At 42.2% G+C, this 25,050-nt stretch overlaps 1 protein-coding gene across 1 annotated transcript in view; it reads left to right on the top strand.

Annotated features, from left to right (window-relative positions):
- Positions 1-13,410: 13,410 nt before the first annotated feature.
- LOC107802035 (glutamine synthetase, chloroplastic) overlaps positions 13,411-25,050 on the top strand; it is a 46,988-nt gene continuing 35,348 nt past the window's right edge. Inside the window, exon 1 of the mRNA XM_075257226.1 lies at positions 13,411-13,432. The gene's annotated coding sequence lies outside the window, so the exon portion shown is untranslated. The remainder of the gene's footprint in view (positions 13,433-25,050) is intronic.

Raw genomic sequence — 25,050 nt, 5'->3', positions numbered from 1 at the left:
CGTGCAATCCGATCCATATATACAAATCAACACCAATCACAAAAGAATCCCGGCAAGGGAATAATAAAGAAACAACAATATCCCGGCAAGGGAACCAACAGTAAGAATTAAATATGTCCCAGCAAGGGCACCAACAGTAAGAATTAAATATGTCCCAGCAAGGGAATCAGCTATAACCAAACTTGTACCAACAATTAACTTCACAATGAAACCTCAACTACACAACAAGACATAATAAGCACGTGATAACTACACCGCTAACCACAACAATTGGACATGTAACCTATTTGCACGAAGTCATAGAGGAACTCACAATCAAGAAATATCAAGACAATAAGGAAGGCAATCACTTCAATTAAGGCAATTAAGGGTCAATGTAACACGTAAGAATTATAGGAAATCTAACAACGTCATATGGAGCATATAGAAGCAATTTAAGCAACTAGGAAACCCAATCATAACAGGATACTGTCCACATAAGGATTGTCACGACCCCGGTTCGCCCTCCGTGAACCATCGTGACGGCACCTAGTCTCTACGACTACGTAAGCCTATTTTGCAGAAGAAAAACAAAATTTGCGGAAGTAAAACAATTTAAAATAGAAATAAAGTAGTAACAATGTTTAAATGTGCCACTCGGCTTACACCATGTTTAACTCTCAATACCAATAAATAAATTCAAGACCCGAAAACCCACGAATCACAAGCTAAGATCAATACTACATAGCTCTAACTCCGGAATGTCTAATAAGAACATAAAAATACAGAAGGGCTAAATACTAAAAGCAGGAATAGAAAGGGACTTCTCGGTCTGCGGATGCGGCAGATATACCTCGAAGTCTCTAGAGTAGCTGCCTCCTCAAGGATGATAGGCCTGAGTAGCGGTACCTGGATCTGCACATGAAAAACATGCGCAGAAGGGGCATGAGTACACCACAACGGTACTCAGTAAGTGCCAAGCCTAACCTCGGTTGGGTAGTGACGAGGAAGGTCAGGTCCCTACTGAGATTAAATAAGTATAAAGATGACAGGATAAGATAAGTAGTACAATTGAGAATCTACAGTAAGAATCTATACATGATAATAAGAGTACAATAACGGAAAACAGAGATGAAGGCAAACTGCAAGGAAGTAACTGGGGATCTCTTAGTATCTTGAGGATCTCTTAGTACCCTCAATATATTCTAGGGATCTCTTAGTATCCTCAATATATGCTAGGGATCTTTTGGTATCCCAAGGATCTCTCGGTATCCTCAATATATGCTAGGGATCTCTTGGTATCCCGAGGATCTCTCGGTATATATGCTAGGGATCTCTTGGTATCCCGAGGATCTCTCGATATATATGCTAGGGATATCTTGGTATCCCGAGGATCTCTCGGTATCATCAATGTATGATAGGGATCTCTTGGTATCCCGAGGATCTCTCGGTATCCTCAATGAATGATAGGTATCTCTTGGTATCCCGAGAATCTCTTGGTATCCTCAATATATGATAGGGATCTCTTGGTATCCCGAGGATCTCTTGGTATCTTCAATGTACGTGCTGGGGATCTCTCGGTATCCTGCACTTCAACTCAAATCATAAATGCATACAGGGGATCTCCCAGGATGTCGTCCCGTAGTCCCAAAGTAGAACACACAACAATGGCACAAGGAGTACTCAAATAAACTCAACTTCATAATGAGGTAACATAGACAATTCTAACCTAGCATTTTTCACGTAATACAAATAAGGCAGTTAAAGCAATTAAGACAATTAGACATGTTCTCTAGATAACAGCAGGTTTAAAAGTGCAAGTAGAATAAATAGAAAGGGAAAACATAATTAAAGTTACTTAATGAAAACCGGATTTTCAACAATTAGCACAAGTACGCACTCGTCACCTCACGTACAAGGCATTTCAATTATCACAATACCAATCCTAAGGGGAAAGTGCCCCACACAAGATTAGACAAGCCATTTACCTCGAACCAGCTCAAAATCAACCCGGCACCACGTCTTTGCCACGAGTACTCGACTCCAAATGGCCCAAATCTATTCAATTCAATTGCATAATGTAAATAACACTTCAAGTATTAAATTCTAAGCTAATACGCGAAATTATGTAAGATGCCCAAAATGCCCCTCGGGCCCACATCTCGGAAGCGGGTAAAATTTATATTTTCAGAATCCTCACACTCTCACGAGTTCATGCATACCAAAATTACCAACATCGGACCTCAAATGATCCCTCAAATCATTACTCAAATGTCTCCAATACTAAGCCCTAGTTTCCCCAAATTTTCACCCTTAATTTCCATGATTTCTAGCTCTAATCCATGAAATAATAGCATAAGAACGAGTTTTAGGTCCAAATTCCTTACCTTAATGAAGTTCTCTTGAAATCCCTTTTTCAAATCGTCCCAAAAGCTCCCAAGTCGTGATAAAAATGGTGAACTAAACCCCAAAGTCACGGAACCCCTTTTAAAATAATCTACCCAGTAGTTTATGCATCTGCAGCCTTGGAACCGCTTCTGCAGTCCCGCATGTGCGGAACAAGGGGTCGCATTTGTGACTTACACTTAAGGTCCAATTTCTGCACCTGCGCTTTCCCGTCCGCATGTGCGGTACCGCTTTTGCGGTTAACTACCCGCATCTGCGGAACCTGCTGCTTCTCCACAACTCCGCTCCTGTGATCGCTTAGCCGCATCTGCGGTGTTGCACCTATGGAACCCAAACCACAAGTGCGGTTATGACAGCACCAGCAGTTGAAGCTGCAACTTAAACTCCAAAATTTCCTCCATCAACCATCTGAATTCATCTCGAGGCCCCCGGGACCTCAACCAAAGGCACCAACAAGTCACAAAACACTATCCAAACTTGTACCAATCCTTAAAACACCTAAAACAACATCGAAACCTCGAATTAACCAAGGATTTAAGCCTAAGAACTCCAAATTTTTGTCAAAATACGCTTTCGATCAAAAAGTCTAGCAAACCTCGTCTGAGTGACCTGAAATTTTGCACACACGTCACATTCAACACTGCGGAGCTACTCCAACTTCCGGATTTCATTCCGACCCTCGGATCAAAATCTCACTATCGGACCGAAAACTTCAAAAATTTAATTTTCGGTATTTCAAGCCTAAATTAGCTACCGACCTGCAAAACACAATCCAAACAAGCCCCTAAGCCCGAATTCACCTAACGGAGCTAACGGAACCATCGAATTTCCATTCCAAGGCCTTCTTCACACTGTTTCGACTACGGTCAACTTTCCAACACTTAAGCTCTCATTTAGGGACTAAGTATCCCAAAACTCGCCGAAACTCAAAACCGAACATCCCGGCAAATCAAAATAGCAGAAATAAACTCGGGGAAAGCAGTTAATAGGGGATCGGGGCATAAATTCTTAAGACGACCGGCCGGGTCGTCACATCCTCCTACACTTAAATATTTGTTCTTCCTCGAACGAGCATAAAGACATACCTGAAGTAGTGAAAAGATGAGGGTAACGGCTGCGCATATCCTGCTCGGTCTCTCAGGTCGCCTCCTCGATCGGCTGACCCCACCACTGAACCTTCACGGATGCAATGTTCTTTGACCTCAGCTTTCTATCCTGACTGTCCAATATTGCAACTGGCTCCTCGATATAAGATAGATCCTTGTCCAACTGGACTAAACTGAAATCCAACACGTGCGATGGATCACCGTGATACCTCTGGAGCATCGAAACATGGAATACCGGATGAACTCTAGCCAAGTTGGGAGGTAAGGCAAGCTCATAAGCAACCTCCCCAACATGCCTCAATATCTCAAAAGGGCCAATAAATCTCGGACTCAGCTTTCCTTTCTTCCTGAATCTCATAACGCCCTTCATAGGCGAAACCCGAAGCAGAAACCGCTCTTCAACCATATAGGAAACATCACGAACCTTCTGGTCCGCATAACTCTTCTGTCTGGACTGGGCTGTACGGAGTCTATCCTGAATCACCTTAACCTTCTCCAAAGCATCCTGAACTAAGTCTGTGCCCAATATCTAGCCTCACCCGGCTCAAACCAATCCACCGGAGATCTACACCGCCTACCATATAAAGCCTCATACGGTGCCATATGAATGCTGGACTAATAACTGTTGTTGTAAGCAAACTTCGCCAATGGCAAGAACTAATCCCAAGACCCTCCAAACTCAATCACACACGCACGGAGCATATCCTCAAGAATTTGAATAGTGTGCTCGGACTGTCCGTCCGTCTAAGGGTGAAATGTTGTACTCAACTCCACCCAAGTACCCAACTCCTGCTGAACGGCCCTCCAGAACCGTGATGTGAACTGAGTACCTCTATCTGAAATGATGGACACTGGAATACCATGCAGACAAACAATCTCCCGAATATAAATCTCTGCCAACCGCTCCGAAGAATAAGTAATACACACATAAATGAAATGAGCGGACTTGATCAGTCGATCCACAATCACCCAAATAGCATCAAACTTTCTCAAAGTCCGTGGGAGCCCAACTACAAAGTCCATGGTGATCCGCTCCCACTTCCACTCCGGAATCTCTATCTGCTGAAGCAACCCACCCAGTCTCTGGTGCTCATACTTCACCTGCTGACAGTTAAGGCACCGAGCTACAAATCCAACTATATCTTTCTTCATCCGCCTCCACCAGTAGTGTTGTCCCAAATCCTGGTACATCTTCGCGGCACCCGGATGGATGGAATAGCGCAAACTATGGGTCTCCTCTAGAATCAACTCTCGAAGCCCATCAACATTGGGTACACAAATCCGACCCTACATCCTCAATACCCCGTCATCACCATTAGTCACATCTCTGGCATCACAGCGCCGAACCTTGTCCTTGAGGGCAAGCAAATGAGGGTCATCATACTGCCGCTCCCTGATACGATCAAATAAGGAAGACCGTGAAAACATGCAAGCTAGAACCCGACTGGGCTCTGAAAGATCCAATCTCACAAATTGTCTGGCTAAGGCCTGGATATCCATCACCATAGGCCTCTCCGATGCTGGTAAATAAGCCAAACTCCCTAAACTCTCTTCCCGGCGACTCAAAGCATTGGCTTTGCCCGGGTGATACAAATTAGTGATATCATAGTCCTTTAGCAACTCTAACCACCTCCTCTGGTGCAAATTTAGATCCTTTTGCTTGAACAGGTGCTTCAAGCTTCGATGGTCAGTATAAATCTCACAAGGCACAATGTATAAGTAATGGCGCCAAATCTTCAGGGCGTGAACAATGGCAGCTAACTCAAGGTCGTGAACAGGGTAGTTCTTCTCATGTATCCTCAACCATTTGGACGCGTAGGCAATCACCCTACCATCCTGCATCAACACCGATCCGAGGCCAATCCTCAAGGCATCACAATAGATAAGACCCCGAACCTGTAGGCAATATCAAAATTGGGGCTATGGTCAAAGCTGTCTTCAGCTTCTGAAAGCTCGCCTCACACTCCTATGTCCACTAGAATGGAGCACCCTTCTGGGTCAACCTGGTCATGGGGGCTGCAATCGATGAAAACCTCTCCAAAAAATTACGGTAGTAACCCGCCAAACCAAGGAAACTGCGGATCTCAGTAGCTGAGGATGGTCTGGGCCAACTCTACACGGCCTCTATCTTCTTTGGATCCAACCAAAACTCACATTTCGAGAACTTTGCATATAACTTATTCTCTCTCAGAGTCTGAAGCACAGTCCTCAGGTGCTGCTCATGATCTTCCCGACTCTGGGAATACACCAGAATATCATTAATAAAGATAATGACGAATGAGACAAGATACGGCCGGAACACACAGTACATCAAATGCATAAAGGCTGTTGGGGCATTGGTCAGCCCAACTGACATAACAAGGAACTCGTAGTGACCATACCGAGTCCTAAAAGCAATCTTCGGGATATCTGGCTCCCGAATCTTCAACTGATGGTAACCTGAGCATAAATCAATCTTAGAAAACACTTGTGCGCCCCAAAGCTGGTCAAACAGATCATCAATACGAGGCAAAGGATAACGGTTCTTAACTGTAACCTTGTTCAACTGGCGATAGTCAATACACATACGTATAGAACCATCATTTTTCTTCACAAACAAGACAGGAGCACCCCAAGGTGATACGGTGGGGCGGATAAAACCTTTATCAAGCAATTCCTATAACTGATCCTTCAACTCCTTCAACTCAGGAGGAGCCATACGATGCGGAGGAATAGAAATGGGCTGAGTGCCCGACAACAGATTAATGCCAAAATCAATATCTCTATCAGGCGGCATGCATGGAAGATTAGCTAGAAACACATCGGGAAAATCCCGTACTACTGGAACTAAATCAACCGAAGGAGTATCAATACTGACATCTCTCATATAAGCTAAATACGCGTCATACCCCTTCTCAACCATACACTATGCTTTAAGAAAAGAAATAACTCTACTGGGAGTGTGATCTAAAGTACCCCTCCACTCAACACGCGGTACACCTGGCATAGCCAGAGTCACGATTTTGGTATGACAATCAAGAATAGCATAATGGGGCAACAACCAGTCCATGCCCAAGATAATATCAAAATCTACCATACTAAGCAATAATAAATCGACTCTGGTCTCAAAACCACTAAGAACGACCAATCACGACCGATAAATGCGGTCCACAACAAGAGAATCTCCCACAGGAGTAGAAACATAAATAGGGTAACTCAAAGAATCCCGAGGTACACCCAAATGCGGAGCAAAATAAGAAGACACATAAGGATAGGCGGAGCCTAGATCAAATAAAACCGATGCATCTCTATGACAAACTAAGACAATACCTGTGATGACATAATCAGAGGCTACAGCCTCGGTACGGGCAGGAAGGGCATAATATCTGGCCTGACCTTCCCCTCTAGATGGCTGGGCAGGTGGGGTAGCAACTGGTGCGGTGATCAAAGCTTGAGAACTCTGCGGAGCGCATTGTAGCTGAGAAGTCTGTGGAGGTGCACTCCTCCCAAGTCTAGGGCAATCCCTCACCACATGGCATATGTCACCACACTCAAAACAAGCTTTGGGAGGACGTGGCAGTGGAAATTGTGCAGTATGGGTACTCCAAGACCCCTGAACACCTGAAACACTATGTGAAATCCGAGATGCAAACTGAGCTGGCTGACACATAAAACCTCTACCATGCCGTAATCTTCCTCCAAAATAAGGACCAGTGGGTCTCTCCAGTCCACGAGGCCTCCTCACTTCCCTATTTTCTCTCTGCTGACCTCGTCTGTCCTCTCTCTCTTGGACCCACCTGTCTTCTACTCGGCGAGAGATCCTCACCACCCGCTGAACTGGGACCACAGGCTATCTCGCTATGATGCCCGAAACCCGACTAATGAGAACACGCTACTCTGGAGTGGGGGTGGCGGAAGTCTGGGTCCCTTCCCCAATCTGTGAAGTAGTTGGTACAACCTGAATCAACCCCGCCTGAACTAACATACCAAACATGCTCAGAAATTGTGCTAATGTCTCCTGAAGTGCTGGAGAAGTAGTAACAGAAGGCGCATCCGGTGCCTTCGCTCTGGCTGGAACTGTTGGTGGCTCCTCGGTGGCAGTTCACGCGGGTCTCTGGCTGCACCGCATGCCCGTCCTCGGCCTCTACCCCGGCCCCGACCTCTGACGGCTCTCGTAGGAGGCACAGATGTCTGATCATCTCTGATAGCATGTGTCCTCACCATCTATGAGAGAATGAAAGACAGAGGTTTAGGATTCATGATGTCAAAAAAAATCTCGCACAATAGGGAAATCAAATAAACCGGCTTGTAGATAAGTACAGACGTCTCCGTACCGATCAGCGAGACTCTAATAAACAGGCTTGTGATTCATGACTCCTATGAACTTAGAGCTCTGATACCAACTTGTCACGACCCCGGTTCGCCCTCCGTGAACCATCGTGATGGCACCTAGTCTCTATGACTAGGTAAGCCTATTTTGCGGAAGAAAACCAAAATTTGCGGAAGTAAAACAATTTAAAACAGAAATAAAGTAATAATAGTGTTTAAATGTGCCGCTCGGCTTACACCATGTTTAACTCTCAATACCAATACGTAAATCCAAGACCCAGAAACCCACGAATCACAAGCTAAGAGAAATATTACATAGCTCTAACTTCGGAATGTCTAATAAGAACAGAAAAATACAGAAGGGCTAAATACTAAAAGCAGGAATAGAAAGGGACTTCTTGGTCTGCGAACGCGGCAGATGTACCTCGAAGTCTCTAGATCAGTCACATCCTCAAGGATGATAGGCCTGAGTAGCGGTACCTGGATCTGCACATGAAAAATATGCGCAGAAGGGGCATGAGTACACCACAGCGGTACTCAATAAGTGCCAAGCCTAACATCGGTTGGGTAATAACGAGGAAGGTCGGGGCCCTACGTACTCGTCACCTCACGTACAAGGCATTTCAATTATCACAATACCAATCCTAAGGGGAAAGTGCCCCACACAAGATTAGACAAACCACTTACCTCGAACCAGCTCAAAATCAACCCGACACCACGTCTTTGCCACGAGTACTCGACTCCAAATGACTCAAATCTATTCAATTCAATTGCATAATGTAAATAACACTTCAAGTATTAAATTCTAAGCTAATACGTGAAATTATGTAAAATGACCAAAATGCCCCTCGGGCACACGTCTCAGAAGCGGGTAAAATTTATATTTTTAGAATCCTCACACTCTCACGAGTTCATGCATACCAAAATTACCAACATCAGACCTCAAATGGTCCCTCAAATCATTACTCAAAGGTCTCCAATACTAAGCCCTAGTTTCCCCAAATTTTCACCCTTAATTTCCATGATTTCTAGCTCTAATCCGTGAAATAATAGCATAGGAACGAGTTTTAGGTACAAACTCCTTACCTCAATGAAGTTCCCTTGAAATCCCTTTTTCAAATCGTCCCAAAAGCTCCCAAGCCGTGATAAAAATGGTGAAATAAACCCCAAAGTCGCGGAACCCCTTTTAAAATAATCTGCCCAGCAGTTTATGCATCTACGGCCTTAGGACCGCTTCTACGGTCCTGCATGTGCGGAACAAGGGGTCGCATCTGCGACTTACACTTAAGGTTCAATTTCCGCACCTGTGATTTCCCGTCCGTAGGTGCGGTACCGCTTCTGCAGTTAACTACCCGCATCTGTGGAACCTGCTACTTCTCTACAACTCCGCTCCTACGATTGCTGAGCCGCATCTGCGGCGCCGCATCTGCGGAACCCAGACCGCAGGTGCGGTTATGACAGCATCAGCAGCTGAAGCTGCAACTTAAACACCAAAATTTCCTCTGTCAACCATCCGAATTCATCCTGAGGCCCCCGGGACCTCAACCAAAGGCACCAACAAGTCAAAAAACACTACCCAAACTTGTACCAAAACACTACCCAAACTTGTACCAATCCTTAAAACACCTAAAACAATATCGAAACCTCGAATTAACCAAGGATTTAAGCCTAAGAACTCCAAATTTTCTCAAAATACGCTTTCGATCAATAAGTCTAGCAAACCTCGTGCGAATGACCTGAAATTTTGCACACACGTCACATTCAACACTACGGAGCTACTCCAACTTCCAGAATTTCATTCCGACCCTCGGATCAAAATCTCACTCTCGGACCGGAAACTTCAAAAATTCAATTTTCGGCATTTAAAGCCTAAATTAGCTACGGACCTGCAAAACACAATCCGAACACGCCCCTAAGCCTGAATTTACCTAATGGAGCTAACGGAACCATCGAATTTCCATTTCGAGGCCGTCTTCACACTGTTCCGACTACGGTCAACTTTCCAACACTTAAGCTCTCATTTAGGGACTAAGTTTCCCAAAACTCCCCGAAACTCAAAACTGAACATCCCGGCAAATCAAAATAGCATAAATAAACTCGAAAAAAGTAGTTAATAGGGGATCGGGGTGTAAATTCTTAAGACGACCGTCTGGGTCGTCACAAGGACCTAAGAACCCTAGAGGCAAATTCCCACAAATAAGTCCGAGCACACATTCGTCACCTCGCATGCATGGACTACAATTAGCATAGAAGACTCAATTCCTAAGGGGAAGTCCCTCACACAAGGTTAGGCAAGATACTTACCTCAAAGACGACAAACAAATAATCTAAAATGCACTTCTCGGGTGAAAAGACCTCCGGACGGCTCAAATCTAACCAAATTAACTTCAAAGCACAAATAAAACACATAAGAAATTATTCCGGATCATAAAGTCTCAATTGTTAACAAAATTCAATAATTGGTCCAAAGGTTAACCCTTGAGCCCGCGCCTCGGAACCCGTCAAATTTTACAAAATCCGAATACCCATTCCAATATGAGTTCAACCATACAAAATTTATTAAATTCCGATACCATTTGGTTCCTCAAATCATGATTTTTTTATTTTAGAAGCTTTCTTCAAAACCAACTCCTTCCCCAACCCAAAACACAATTAAAATGATAAAAATAAAGACAAACTCATGGAATATATTTAATTATAGTTGAAGAACACTTACCCAATTGAATTTCGTGAAAAAACCCACCAAAAATCGCCAAGAATCGAGCTATAGAATTCACAATATGATGAAAATGGCGAAACCCTCGATTTTGGAGTATATTCTGTCTGCCCAGGTTTTTGTGCATCGCGATCGTGGGAGAAGAGACGTGATCGCGTAGAAGAGATTCAAAGCTGTCAAGAAATACCCTTCGCGGGCGCGAGAAAAGGGACGCGAACGCGATGAACAATGGGCAGGGCTTACGCGATCGCGGGGTAATTCATGCGAACGCGAAGAGAAAATAGCCAACCGCCCCCAGCTCCTAATTTCTATAATGCGAACGCGGAAATACAGATGTGATCGCGAAGTAGAGGAAAACAGACCTTTGCGATCACGTGAGCTTCTATGCGAATGGAGTGAAGGGAAAAAGAGGCGACCAACGACAACACATCGTGAACGCGACATAAGGTTCGCGATCGCAAAAGAGGAATACCAGAAGCAGAAACAACAGTTCAAAATAAGGGGAAAAATACTCGTAGCCCATCTGGAACACACCCGAGGCCCTCGGGACCCCGTCTAAACACACAAACAATACATATAACCAAATATGGACTCGCTCGAGGTCTCAAATGATATCAAACAACACCGAAATGACGAATCACAGCATGAATCGAACTATGAACTTTCAAATCTTCCAAATTCGAAAACTTGTGCCGAAATCGATCAAATCAACCCGGAATGACGCCAAATTTTGCAGACAAGTCTAAAATGAAATTACGGAGCTTCTCCAACTCTCGGAATTACATTCCAACCCCGATATCAAAATCTCACTATTGAACCGGAAACTTCAAAAATTCAACTTTCGGCATTTCAAGCCTAAATTAGCTACAGACCTCCAAAACACAATCCGAACGCACGCCTATGTTCAAAATCACCATACGAAGCTATTGAAATCACCCAGAACCCATTCCGGAGCCGTTTACTCAAAAGTCTAATTCCGGTCGAATTTTCACCGTTTAAACTTCCAAAACTAGGTTCCTTCTTCCAATTCAACTTCGATTAATCCGGAAACTAAATCCAACCATGCACACAAGTCGATATACATAATTTAAAGCTGCTCGCGACCTCAAACTATCAAGCCAGGCGCAATCATTACATCCCAAGTCCCATATTTTCTACGGACCCTCCAGGACCGTAAAAATACGAGTCCGGGTCCGTTTACTCAAAATATTGACCGAAGTCAACTTAAATCAATTTTAAAGGCAAAACTTAATATTTTCTCAAATTTTCACATAAAGGCTTTTCGAAAATGCGCCCGAATTGCGCACGCAAATCGAGGAGAAAGAAAATGAGGTCTGGAAGGCATCGGAACCCCAAATTGGGTTCTAAAACATGAGATGACCTTTTGGGTCATCACATCCTCCTCCTCCTTCTTCTTCTTCCTTATTCTTTCCTTTTTAATTGTTAAAAAGAAAATATATGTGTTTGAGGTGGTGTATATCTATGTATATCATCATGTGTACCCATATATATATATATATATATATATATATATATATATATATATATATATATATATATATATATATATATATTATGTTGTATATCGTGATATAATTGTTAGATAAGGCAATAAAAGGTTAAATTGGAATCAAATCGTCCTAACTAATTTTAAAATAATGAAATTAATTCTGAATAAACTTACTTCAATTTTTTTTATTGATCAAAGAAGGAAAATAATTTTCTGATATAATAGGTCCAAAGAAAGTTTTAAAATATAAAAATAACAATATAATTATAGGAGTAAATAACATTTTGATATAAAAAAGAAAGAAAATAAATTTTTGATATACATTCGGTGTGTTATATACCGCGATATACAAATAATATAATTATTTTTATTGTGATATACATTGATAAAAAGGCAATAATAAATGTTAAATAACTATATTTCATATTTTAGATATACAAAGAAAGAAAATAAAATTTTAATATACATGTTGATATACACAAGGAAGAAGAAAAAGTTGTGATATACACATTATTATTGTGATATACATTTATTGGCTATTTGATGCTAATATCTATAACTAGGGCTATTTTCTGCTAATTATATGGGTACGTTGTCACACCTTGCCAAAATCCCTAATAATTTTGTATGGAAGACACATGGTGTCTTTACACAAATAGCCGGCCATACTCATTGTCTACCTTTTTTAGCCGTATATATATATATATATATATTATACATTGATTATATATAACTATACACATATATTATATAAATTATGCATATATCTTCACAGGCTATTTTTTAATTTAAGCGATTTGGTGGACGGCTAATTGGATTAAAATTTCCTCTATCCTATGGGGGAAAGTATTCATATTGTAACCAATACAAGTGGGCCAACAATATAGATTTACAGAAATAGCGCTCCTTTGCCACTTTTCAGCCTTATCTTTTAAAAATAATCAATGTTATGGAGTTTCAAATTTACAAGTGAAAATTCCTGACATTTTCTTATAATTTCACTTGTAAAATTTAAAACTTTAGAGTAGTGGCTATTTTTTGATTATGACGGAAATGTAGCTCTTTATGAATTTTCCCAATAGACTTGGGCTAGAGATAATAGCCGTTAGCAATGGTAACTCCCGTACATAACATCTTTTTTAGGAATTTTTACCTAGCTATACTATATTAGAAACTTATTTACCTATATTCTTTATGTTTTGTAGTTTTTAATAAGTATCTAAATTTTTCTTACCAATTGTATACATTGCTCCTTAAAAGGCTCTCACCCATTATTAGTGCCTTCAATTAAGAGATTCAATTACGTTCTTTCCTTTTCTCTTTTTTTTCTTTCTTCTTCCCTCTCTTTTTTTAATCAAAACTCCTTAATCTACGCAAAGAATGTCCATATTCTCTCTTCTCACCATTGTTGGCAACATTATATTATTAAAAAAATCGTCAATTGTATCGTTCTTTTGCTGGAAAACCGAACAACACTGAAAATTAAGAAATATTAGGAATTATATGATAACTATATCATAATTGTATTTGAATTGTATCAGATACATCAATCCTAAAACATAATTATATCATACCTGTATCACAATTGTATCTGACGTGTATCTCATACATTAATACCTAAAATAATACCTGATACAATACTAATAAATTAATATACAATTATCATGTATTTGTGATAAAAATTGTGAAATTCGTCCGAACTCACAACTGCTCGTAACTACAATGAATATATAATTATCATATATTTGTAATACACTTCCTGTAACAATAATGATTTATATACAATTATAATACAATCGCGATATATTTTTGAAAAATTGTGATACAATTATGATCTTCATTTTCCTCAAGTTTCAATCATAACTCTACACTAAAAATCTAATATAATCGTATTATAATTGTATCAATCGAGTATTGTTTTGGTATTGATGTATCATATACAAGTCACATACAATAAAGATTTTAGAAAGAAAGAAAACAAGATTTAAAACTTATCCACAACTTGATTCTAGAGCAATATTTCGAATTTCGTCTTTATTGTATTAATAAAAAATAGAGATTTTGGGTGATTAGTAAGGAAGCGAGAAATTGGATTTGAAAATCTTTGGAAAAGAAAAAGAATCAAAAATTTGGGGGGGGGGGGGGGTTAATCAGTTCATGTTTATTACTTCAACTGCAAAACAAAGTAAAATGCATTGCTCTCTATAAATGATATATTGGAATAATATATCTTCTATTTTTTGAAAGCAATTTTACAAATAATACACTAAATTACAAATACAAGTATCTATCTTTTCTATGTACTTGCTGCCAAATATTATCAAATTTCTTAACAACGATTCTTCGGAAGATTCATCTAGTGCCCGTATTTTGCTTTATTTTGCATTTTAAAGTAAAAAACATGATTAATCTTTACGACTGTTGTTAGTAATTGCCAATTTTAGTTATTTTGACAAGTATAGGAATTAAAATGAATCTTAGCCCTTAATTATTTTATGATCCACATGGCATAAATCTAAAAGTTCATTGAATATTACTTGACTGGATCTTTGTCACGACCCAAAATCCAATTAGTCGTGATGACACCTAACCCAACCCGCTAGGTAAGCCAATTAACAACTATCCAATTCCAATAAAATTTAATAAGATAATTAAGTAAAAGAAAATATCTGAATCTTATACATTCCCCAAGGACTGGTAGTTAAGATTTTAGAATTTACAAAGCTGGTATGAAATAAAGTGCATCATCTGTCTGAAATATACATGAACGGACTAAAATTGATGAAATAATTTGGACTCATGTCACGACCCTAAAACTAACCCGGTCGTGATGGCGCCTATCATGGAACTAGGCCAGCCGACACATTTCCCAAACTAATTCCACATTTCATAATAAATATGTTTTAAGCTATTAATTGATAAAACTTCACAGCATAAGTCTAAATAACAAAGTGCGGAAAGAAATAAAAGTCCGATATCGGGGTGTCACAAGTTACAAGCATCTACTAAGGACTATCCGAAAATAACTAAGACTATTACGGTCTGAAAAATACTAATATATTCTAAGGGATAAGAGGGAGAAGAGCAAGGTTGTGATAGCTATGCAGCTACCTTGCCGACTCCGAATATCCGCAACGGATGAAAGATCAGCACTCGCTATCACGTCCAGCAACCCCTGGATCTTTACACAAGGTGCAAGGAGTAATGTGAGTACGCCAACTGAGTAAGTAATAAAGATAAATAAAGACTGAGCAGTAAGAAACACATAAATCCACATCATGAAATCTCAGTAAGTACAGCATGTTTTCAAACCAGCATATAAGTTAAATCATCTTGTTTAAAATCCAATTTCGATACAAATCATATGAAGATAGTTTTTCAACAGTTTCAACAGAGGTTCAATGAAATTTAGAGTAAAAGTGATAAAAATCATAAATAGCCACTCGGGAAAAAATATGTATCATAAACCGCCCCTCTGGCATAACATCACTCAGAATCAGCCCATCGGGTAACCTCACAATCACTCGTAATCAGCCCCCTCAGGCACAACATGAATCAAGAACAGCCCCTTGGGCAATATCATATCACTCACTCGGGGTACCCGTGCTCATTAGAGGTGTACAGACTCCGAAGGGGCTCCTACAGCCCAAGCGCTATATCAATCCACCTTGTGGCGTAAATCGGTCTGGTCCTCGACCTCTCATAATCACAAATCAGTAACAACATGCTACGGCGCGCAACACGACCTCATAATATTCTCAAAACACATGTCCTCGGTCTCACTCACTCAGAAACTTCGCAAGCTACTCGGGTCATCAGTAAAATAAGGTGCTCAACCTAAAATATCATTTTATTCATCAAAAACGGTAATAAATACTGAGTTATGAAATCAGTAAAACATAACATGACTGAGTAAACATCTTAAGTCAAAAAAGTGAGGAAATAATAAGAAAAGGCCCCTAATGGTCCAAGCAGTTTGGTACAAGGCCCAAATATTGCATTCAATCCAAATTATAGAAATTCTTTTTAAAACACAAAAATATCATATAGTTTCCAGTCAAATACGCAACTCAGTAGGTGTTACGGGGCGGACCAAGTCACAATCCCCAACGGTGCATGACACACGCTCGTCATCTAGCATGAGCGTCACCTCAAAATAGTGAAACGATGTGTAATCCGGGGCTTCATACCCTCAGGACAAGATGTACAATCATTACTTACCTCGAACCAGTCAAAACTCTAACCCGCTATGCCCTTGCCTCTCGACTCAGCCTTCAAATGCTCAGAATCTAACCAAAATCAGTAGATTATCATCAACATATGCTAAAGGAATGAATTTCACATGAAAATTATCAAATTAGACCAAAAATTCCGAATTTGGCTCAAACCCGGCCCCGGGCCCATGTCTCCAAATTGGATAAAAATTATAAAAATAGAAACTCCTTTCACTCCCGAGTTTGTACATACCAAAATTATCAAAATCCAACCTCAAATGGTCCATCAAATCCTCAAATTAAACTCTCCAATTTCCAAGCCCTAACCCCTCAATTTCATCCCTAACTTCCACTAATTTCATGCTTAAATAACTGAAATTTGCCATAAACATAAGTATTAAGCTCAAATAACTTACCTTAATGAATATCCCCTTGATTCCCTCTTCAAAACCCTCCAAAAATCTCCAAAATCCGGATAGAAATGGTAAAGAACACCCAAAAATTTGCGCAGGCTTCCTTAATTATCTTCTTCCCAGGCATCTCGCACCTGCGGCCCACTTTCACGCATCTGCCGACCACTTTTGCGGTCAACTCAACCACATCTGCGGTTTTCACTTAACCGTCCACTTCCGCATATGCGGTCCAATACCCGCACATGCGGTCTCACAGGTGCGCTCTTCCTTCCGCACCTGCGGTCTTGCAGGGGCGCTCCTCCTTCCACACATGCGGCTCCTGGCCTTCTCAGCTATGGCCGCTGCTACGGCTGTGCACCCGCTTCTACGAAAATCGCACCTGCGGTCCCTACTTCGCAGGTGCATTTATGATAGCTGAAGGAAATCTTCAGTACTTCCTCAAATCCCATCCTTGATCCGTCAGCCTCCCGAATTCAACCCGAGGCCCTCGGGACGTTAACCAAACATCAGTCATATATCACCATTCAAACTTATTCAAACCTTCGGAACACTCAAGACAACGTCAAAACACCAAATCACCCTCAGATTCAAGCCTAAGGATTTCCAAACTTTCGAATTCCGCAAACGATGCCGAAACCTATCAAACCTCGTTCGAATGACTTGAAATTTTGCACAGACGCCATAAATGACACAATGGACCTACTCCAATTTTCGGAAATCCATTTCGACCCTGATATCAAGATTTCCACTGCCGACCGGAAAACGCCAAATTTCTAATTTCACCAATTCAAGCCTAATTCTACCACGGACCTCCAAATCGAATTCCAAACACGCTCCTAAGTCCAAAATCACCTAACGGAGCTACCCGAACCATCAGAATTCACATTCGAGATCTTCTATACATAAGTCAATATCCAATTGATTTTTCCAACTTAAGCTTCTAAATAACAGACTAAATGTCTCATTCCATTCCAAAACCACTCCGGACCCGAACCAACCAACACGATATGATGAAATATAGTTGAACAACACATAAAGAAGTAGAAATAGGGAAATCGGGGCGGTAACACATGAAATGACCGGCCGAGGCCTTACATCCTCCCCCTCTTAAACAAACGTTCATCCACGAACGAGTCAAGAAACATACCTGAAGCCTCAAATAGGTGTGGATATCTGCTCCGCATCTCCCGTTCGGTCTCCCAAGTAGCCTCCCCCATGGGCCGACCTCTCCACTGCACTTTATGAAGCTATATCCTTTGATCTCAACTTTCGGACCTGCCGCTCTAAAATAGCCACTGGCTTCGCATCATAAGTGAAATCACCGTCTAACTGAATCGTGCTGAAATCCAAAACATGAGATGGATCGCCAATATACTTATTGAGTATAGAAACATGAAATACCAGATGCACATTCGACAAACTAGGTGGCAAAGCAAGCTCATAAGCCACCTCCCCAATCCTCCGAAGCACTTCAAAAGGCCCAATGAACTGAGGACTCAACTTTCCCTTCTTCCCAAATCTCATAACACCCTTCGTGGGTGAAACCTTCAGTAGAACCTTCTCCCCAACCATATAAGACACATCCCTAACCTTTCTGTCAGCATAACTCTTTTGTCTCGACTGCGCTGTACGAAGACACTCCTGAATCACTTTCACCTTATCCAAAGCATCCTGCACTAAGTTTGTACCTAAAATCCTAGCCTCGCCCGGCTTAAACTAACCTACTGGGGATCTACACCATCTCCTATATAAAGCTTCATATGGATCCTTCTGAATACTCGACTGATAACTGTTGTTATATGCAAACTCTACAAGCAGTAGAAACTGATCCCATGAACCCCCAAAATAAATAACACAAGTACGCAACATGTCCTCCAATATCTGAATAGTGCGCTCGGACTATCCGTCCATCTGAGGGTGCAAAGTTGTGCTCATCTCAACTTGAGTACCCAACTCTCGTTGCACGGCCCTCCAAAACTGCGATGTAAACTGATTACCTCTATCTAAAATGATGGAAACTGGGACACCATGTAGGCGAACGATCTCTCAGATATAAATCTCAGCTAACCGCTCTGAAGAATAGGTAGTACATATAGGAATGAAGTGCATGGACTTGGTCAGCCGATCCACAATCACCCAAATACCATCGAACTTCCTCAAAGTCCGTGGGAGTCTAATTACAAAATCCATGGTGATCCGCTCCCACTTCCACTCTGGTATATGCATCTGCTGAAGTAAGCCACCAGGTCTCTGATGCTCATATTTCACCTACTGACAATTGAGACACCGAGCTACGAACACTACTATATCCTTCTTCATTCTCCTCCACCAATAGTTTTGTCTCAAATCCTGATGCATCTTCGCGGCACTCGGATGGATGGAATATCGCGAGCGATGGGCCTCCTCTAGAATCAACTCCCGAAGCCCATATACATTGGGCACACATATCCGGTCCTGCATCCTCAATACCCCATCATTACCAATAGTCACATCTCTGGCATCGTCATGCTGAACTCTGTCTTTGAGGACAAGCAAATGAGGATCATCATACTTGCGCTCTCTGATACGATCAAACAAGGAAGACCGAGAAACCACACAAGCTAAGGTCCGACTAGGCTCCGAAATATCCAACCTCACAAATCGATTGACCAAGACCTGAACATCAACTGCAAGAGGTCTCTCCCCAACAGGAATAAATGCAAGATTGCCCATACTCACCGCCTTCCTACTCAAGGCATCAGCCACCATATTAGCCTTTCCCGGATGGTACAAAATAGTAATATCGTAATCCTTTAGCAGCTCCAACCATCTTTGTTGCCTCAAATTGAGATCCTTCTGCTTGAACAATTGCTGGAGGCTACGATGATCAGTAAACACCTCACAAGACACATCATAGAGATAATGCCTCCAAATCTTCAACGTGTGAACAATGGAAGCCAACTCCAAATCATGAACAGGGTAGTTCTTCTTATGAGGCTTCAACTGACGAGAAGCATAAGCAATCAATCTATCCTCCTACATCAACACACACCTAATACCAACTCTAAAAGCATCACAATATATTGTATGTGAACATAAAGCTGATGGCAAAACTAACACTAGAGCTGCGATCAAGGTAGTCTTAAGCTTCTGAAAGCTCGTCTCACACTCATCCGACTACTTGAAAGAAATACCCTTTTAATTCAATTTGGTCAAGGGTGATGCTATAGATGAAAATCCCTAAACAAACCAACGGTAATAACCCGCTAAACCAAAAAAACTACGACTCTCTATGGTTGAGGACAGTCTGGGCCAACTCTAAACTGCCTCTATCTTCTTTAGATCAACCTGAATACCCTCATTGGACACCATGTGCCCCAAGAAAGCCACTGAACTAAGCCAAAACTCACACTTGGAGAATTTTGCATAAAGCTTCTCCTCCCTCAATCTCTGCAATATAACTCTCAAATGCTCCGCGTGCTCCTCCTGACTATGCGAGTACACCAGAATATCATCAATAAATACAATAACGAACGAATCCACATAAGGCTGAAACATGATGTTCATCAAATGCATGAACGCTGCTGGGGCAATAGTAAGCCCGAAAGACATCACAAGGAACTCATAATGACCATCTTAAGAATGTCTGAGTCCCTAATCTTCAACTGGTGGTATCCTGACCTAAGATCAATCTTGGAGAACACTCTCGCTCCTTGAAGTTGGTCAAATAAACCATCAATACGAGGCAAATGATACTTGTTCTTGATTGTAACCTTGTTCAACTGCCTGTAATCAATACACATCCTCATCGTGCCATCCTTCTTCTTCACAAATAGGACAGGCGCACCCCAAGGCGATACACTAGGTTGATTAAACCCCTTATCAAGGAGTTCCTAAAGCTGCTCCTTCAACTCCTTTAACTCTACCGGTGTCATACGATGCGGTGGAATAGAAATGGGCTGAGTGACCGACACCAAATCAATACCAAAGTCAATATCCCTGTCCAGTGGCATGCCCGGTAGGTCTGCAGGAAACACATCCGGAAAATGCCTCACTACAGGGACTAAATCAATGGTAGGAGTCTCTGCACTGACATCCCTCATGAAGGCCAAATAAAAAAAACAACCCTTCCTAACCATCCGCTGGGCCTTCAAAAATAAAATCACTCTATTGGGAACATAATCTGTCGAACCTTGCTATTCAACTCGTGGCACCCCCAGCATAGCCAATGTCACTGTCTTAGCATGATAGTACAAAATAGCATGACACAGAGACAATCAATACATGCCCAATATCACATCGAAATCAACCATACAAAGTAATAGAAGGTCCACTCGGGTCTCCAAACCCCCAATAGTCACCATACACGATCGATATACGCGGTCCACAATAATAGTATCGCCCACCAGAGTAGATACATGAACAGATGAAACAAGAGACTCACGGGGCGTATCCAAATAACGAGCAAAATATGATGACACATATGAAAAAGTGGAACCAGGATCAAATAATACAGAGGCATCTCTGTGGAAAACTGAGACAATACCTGTGATCACGGAATCTAAAGCAATAGCATCTGGTCTGGCTGGGGGTGCATAGAAATAGGCTTGACCACCACCGGATCGACCTCCCTCTCTAGGGCGACCCTAGTTGACTGTGCTCCACCTCTAGCTTACTGGGGTGGTGAAGTAACCGGTGCTGAAGTCGATGGCTGACTCCTTTGCTGAGGCGGACCCCCATGACGATGAGGACACTGCCTCCTCATATGCCCCAACTCTCCACACTCATAATAACCCCCTGGAACTGGAGACGGGGACTAAAGGGAACCCCTAGCACCGGGTTGACTAGTAGAAGAACACAACATGGAAAAGCCCTGAACTGATAGAGCACAGGATGAACTCTGGGCTGGAAGGGCACTAAGTGATGAATGACCCTAATGAGAACTGTGAGAACCATGGCTCGATGATTCCCCATGATGAACTGGGCGAGCTGACTGAGCATGTTTGAATGGACAGCCTCTGTCGTGCTGAAACTGACCCCCATAAGGAGCACCACTGAATCCACCCTATCCATGAGGCCTCTTGGCCTCCCTCTCAAACCTATCCTGACCACGAACCATCTCAATCTATCGAGCAATGTCGACAACCTCATCAAAAGTGGCACCAGAGACTCTTTCTCTAGTCAGAAGCAACCAAAGCTGAAAATCGAGGCCATCTATTAACCTCCTGATCCTCTCTCGGTCTGTGGGAACCAACCAGACTGCATGACGAGCTAACTCGGAGAATCGCATCTCATTTGTGTAACAGACATATCACCCTGACAAAGTTGCTCGAATTGCCTGCGCAGCGCCTCTCGGTGAGACTCAGGTACAAACTTCTCCAGAAAGAGATGGAGAATTGCTACCAAATAAGGGGCACTGCGCCAACCGGCCTACACCTCTTGTAAGCCTCCCACCAACAAAGTGCAGCCCCAGAGAACTGGAAAGTAGTGAATGAGACCCCATTGGCCTCCAGAATACCTGCGGTCCGAAGCATCCTCTGACACCTGTCCAAGAAACCATGTTCATCCTCACCCTCAGCACCACTAAATGATGGAGGCTGGGTCTCCCAAACCTCTCCAATCTGCGATGCTCATCCGCTGGAATAATAGGAGCTACATAGTCATGAGCAGCTGCAACCGGTTGGGCTGGAGGTGCCCCAGATGTTTGAAGTCCCTAAACAACCAGCTCAAGTCTACGAGTAGCGGGAGTTTGAGTTCTTCCCCCGGCCTGAGAAGTAGCTGCGGCAGAGACCGCCTGAGCCAGGCCAGTGCATACTGATAGAATCTGAGCTAGGGCCTCATGAAGGCCTGGCATAATAATAGGCATAATTGGTGCCTGAGCTGGTCCTGCTGGAGTATCCACAACTGGGACCTGATCATGAACTGGGGCGACTGGTAGATCTGCAGGTGCTGCCCTAGTTGTTGTGTGAGCTACACCCCTGCCCCTACTACAGCCTTGACCGCAACCTCAGCCTCTAGTGGCCCCAACTGGCGGTACTGGTGGTCGTCCGTCCTGACCGGTGGCACGTGTCCTCACCATCAGTGAGAGAATAGAATAACAAAAGTTTAGTTACCAGAATCAACAGATTCGCACGACAGGAATTCAAGAATGTGAAGTTTTTCCTAAAGGTTCTGCATCCTCTCGAAGATAAGTACATATGTCTCTGTACCGATCCGCAAGACTCTACTAAACCCGCTCATGACTCGTGAGACCTATGTAACCTAGGCTCTAACACCAATTTGTCACGACCCCAAAACCAACCCGGTCGTGATGGCGCTTATCATGGAGCTAGGCTAGCCGACACATTTTCCAAACTAGTTCGACATTTCATAATAAAGATGTTTTTAAGCTATTAATTAATAAAACTTCAGAGCATAAGTCTAAATAATAAAGCGCGGAAAGAAACAAAAGCCCGACATCGGGGTGTCACAAGTCACGAGCATCTACTAAGGACTATCTGAAAATAACTAACACTATTACAATCTGGAAAAGACTAATATAGTCTAAGGAAGATAAGAAGGAGAAGAGCAAGGTTGCGATCTCCATGCAGCTACCTTTCCGATACTCCGAATATCCACGACGGATGAAAGATCAGCGCTGGCTATCACGTCCAGCAACCCCTGGATCTACACACAAAGTGCATGGAGTAATGTGAGTACGCCAACTCAGTAAGTAATAAAGGTAAATAAAGACTGAGCAGTAAGAAACACATAAATCCACGTCATAAAATCATAGTAAGTACAACATGCTTTCAAACCAGTATATAAGTTAAAACATCTCGTTTAAAATCCAATTTCGATAAAACTCATTTGAAGATAGTTTTTTAACAGTTTCAATAGAGGTTCAATGAAATTTAGAGTAAAAGTGATAAAAATCATAAATAGCCCCTCGGGCAAAACATGTATCATAAACTGCCCCTCGGGCATAACATCACTCAGAATCAGCCCCTCGGGCAACCTCCATGTATCATAAACTGCCCCTCGGGCATAACATCACTCAGAATCAGCCCCTCGGGCAACCTTATAATCACTCATAATTAGCCCCTCGGGCACAACATGAATCAAGGACAGCCCCTCGGGAAACATCATATCACTCACTCAGCGTACCCGCGCTCACTCAGGGTGTACAGACTCTGGAGGGGCTCCTACAGCCCAAACGCTATATCAATCCACCTTGTGGCGTAAATCGATCAGGCCCTCGGCCTCTCATAATAACAAATCAGTAACAACATGTTGTGGCGTACATCCCGATCCCAAAATATCCTCACAACACAGGCCCTCGGCCTCACTCAGTCAGAAACCTCTCAAGCCACTCGGGCTATCAGTAAAACAGGGTGCTCAACCCAAAATATCATTTTATGCATCAAAAATAGAGTAATAAATACTAAGTTATGAAATCAATAAAATATAACATGACTGAGCACAGATCTTAAGTCAAAACAGTGAGGAAATAATAAGAAAAGGCCCATAAGGGCCCAAGCAGCTTGGCATGAGGTCCAAATTATAGAAATTCTTTCTAAAACACGAAAACATCATATAGTTTCCAGTCAAATACGCAACTTAATAGTTGTTACGGGGCAGACCAAGTCACAATCCCCAACGGTGCATGCCACACACTCATCATCTAGCATGAGCGTCACCTTAAAATAGTGAAACGATGTGTAATCCGGGGCTTCATACCCTTAGGACAAGATTTACAATCATTACTTACCTCGAACCGGCCAAAACTCTAACCCGCGATGCCCTTGCCTCTCGACTCGGCCTCCAAATACTCCGAATCTAACCAAAATCAGTATATTATCATCAATATACGCTAAAGGAATGAATTCCACATGAAAATTATGAAATTAGACCAAAAATCCCGAATTTGGCTAAAATCCGACCCCCGGGCCCACATCTCTGAATTCGATAAAAATTACAAAACTAGAAACTCCTTTTACTCCCGAATCTATACATACCAAAATCATCAAAATCCGACTTTAAATGGTCCATCAAATCCTCAAATTAAACTCTCCAATTTCCAAGCCCTAACCCCTCAGTTTCATCCCTAACTTCCACTAATTTCATGCTTAAATAACTGAAATTTTCCATAATCATAAGTATTAAGCTCAAATAACTTACCTCAATGAGTATCCCCGTGATTCTCTCTTCAAAACCTTCCAAAGATCTCCAAACTCCGGATAGAAATGGTGAAGAACACCCAAAAATTTGCGAAGGCTTCCTTAAATACCTTATATCCAGGCATCTCACACATGCGGCCCACTTTCACGCATCTGCGGACCGCTTCTGCGGTCAAATCAACCGCATCTGCGGTTTTCACTTAACCGCCCACTTCCGCATCTGCGGTCCAATACCCGCACATGCGGTCTCGCAGGTGCGC

Source organism: Nicotiana tabacum, chromosome 7, assembly GCF_000715075.1.
Source record: "Nicotiana tabacum cultivar K326 chromosome 7, ASM71507v2, whole genome shotgun sequence".
Classification (NCBI taxonomy): domain Eukaryota; kingdom Viridiplantae; phylum Streptophyta; class Magnoliopsida; order Solanales; family Solanaceae; genus Nicotiana; species Nicotiana tabacum.
Note: the sequence above shows the minus strand (reverse complement) of the source record. Positions and strands in the feature narration are given on the sequence as shown.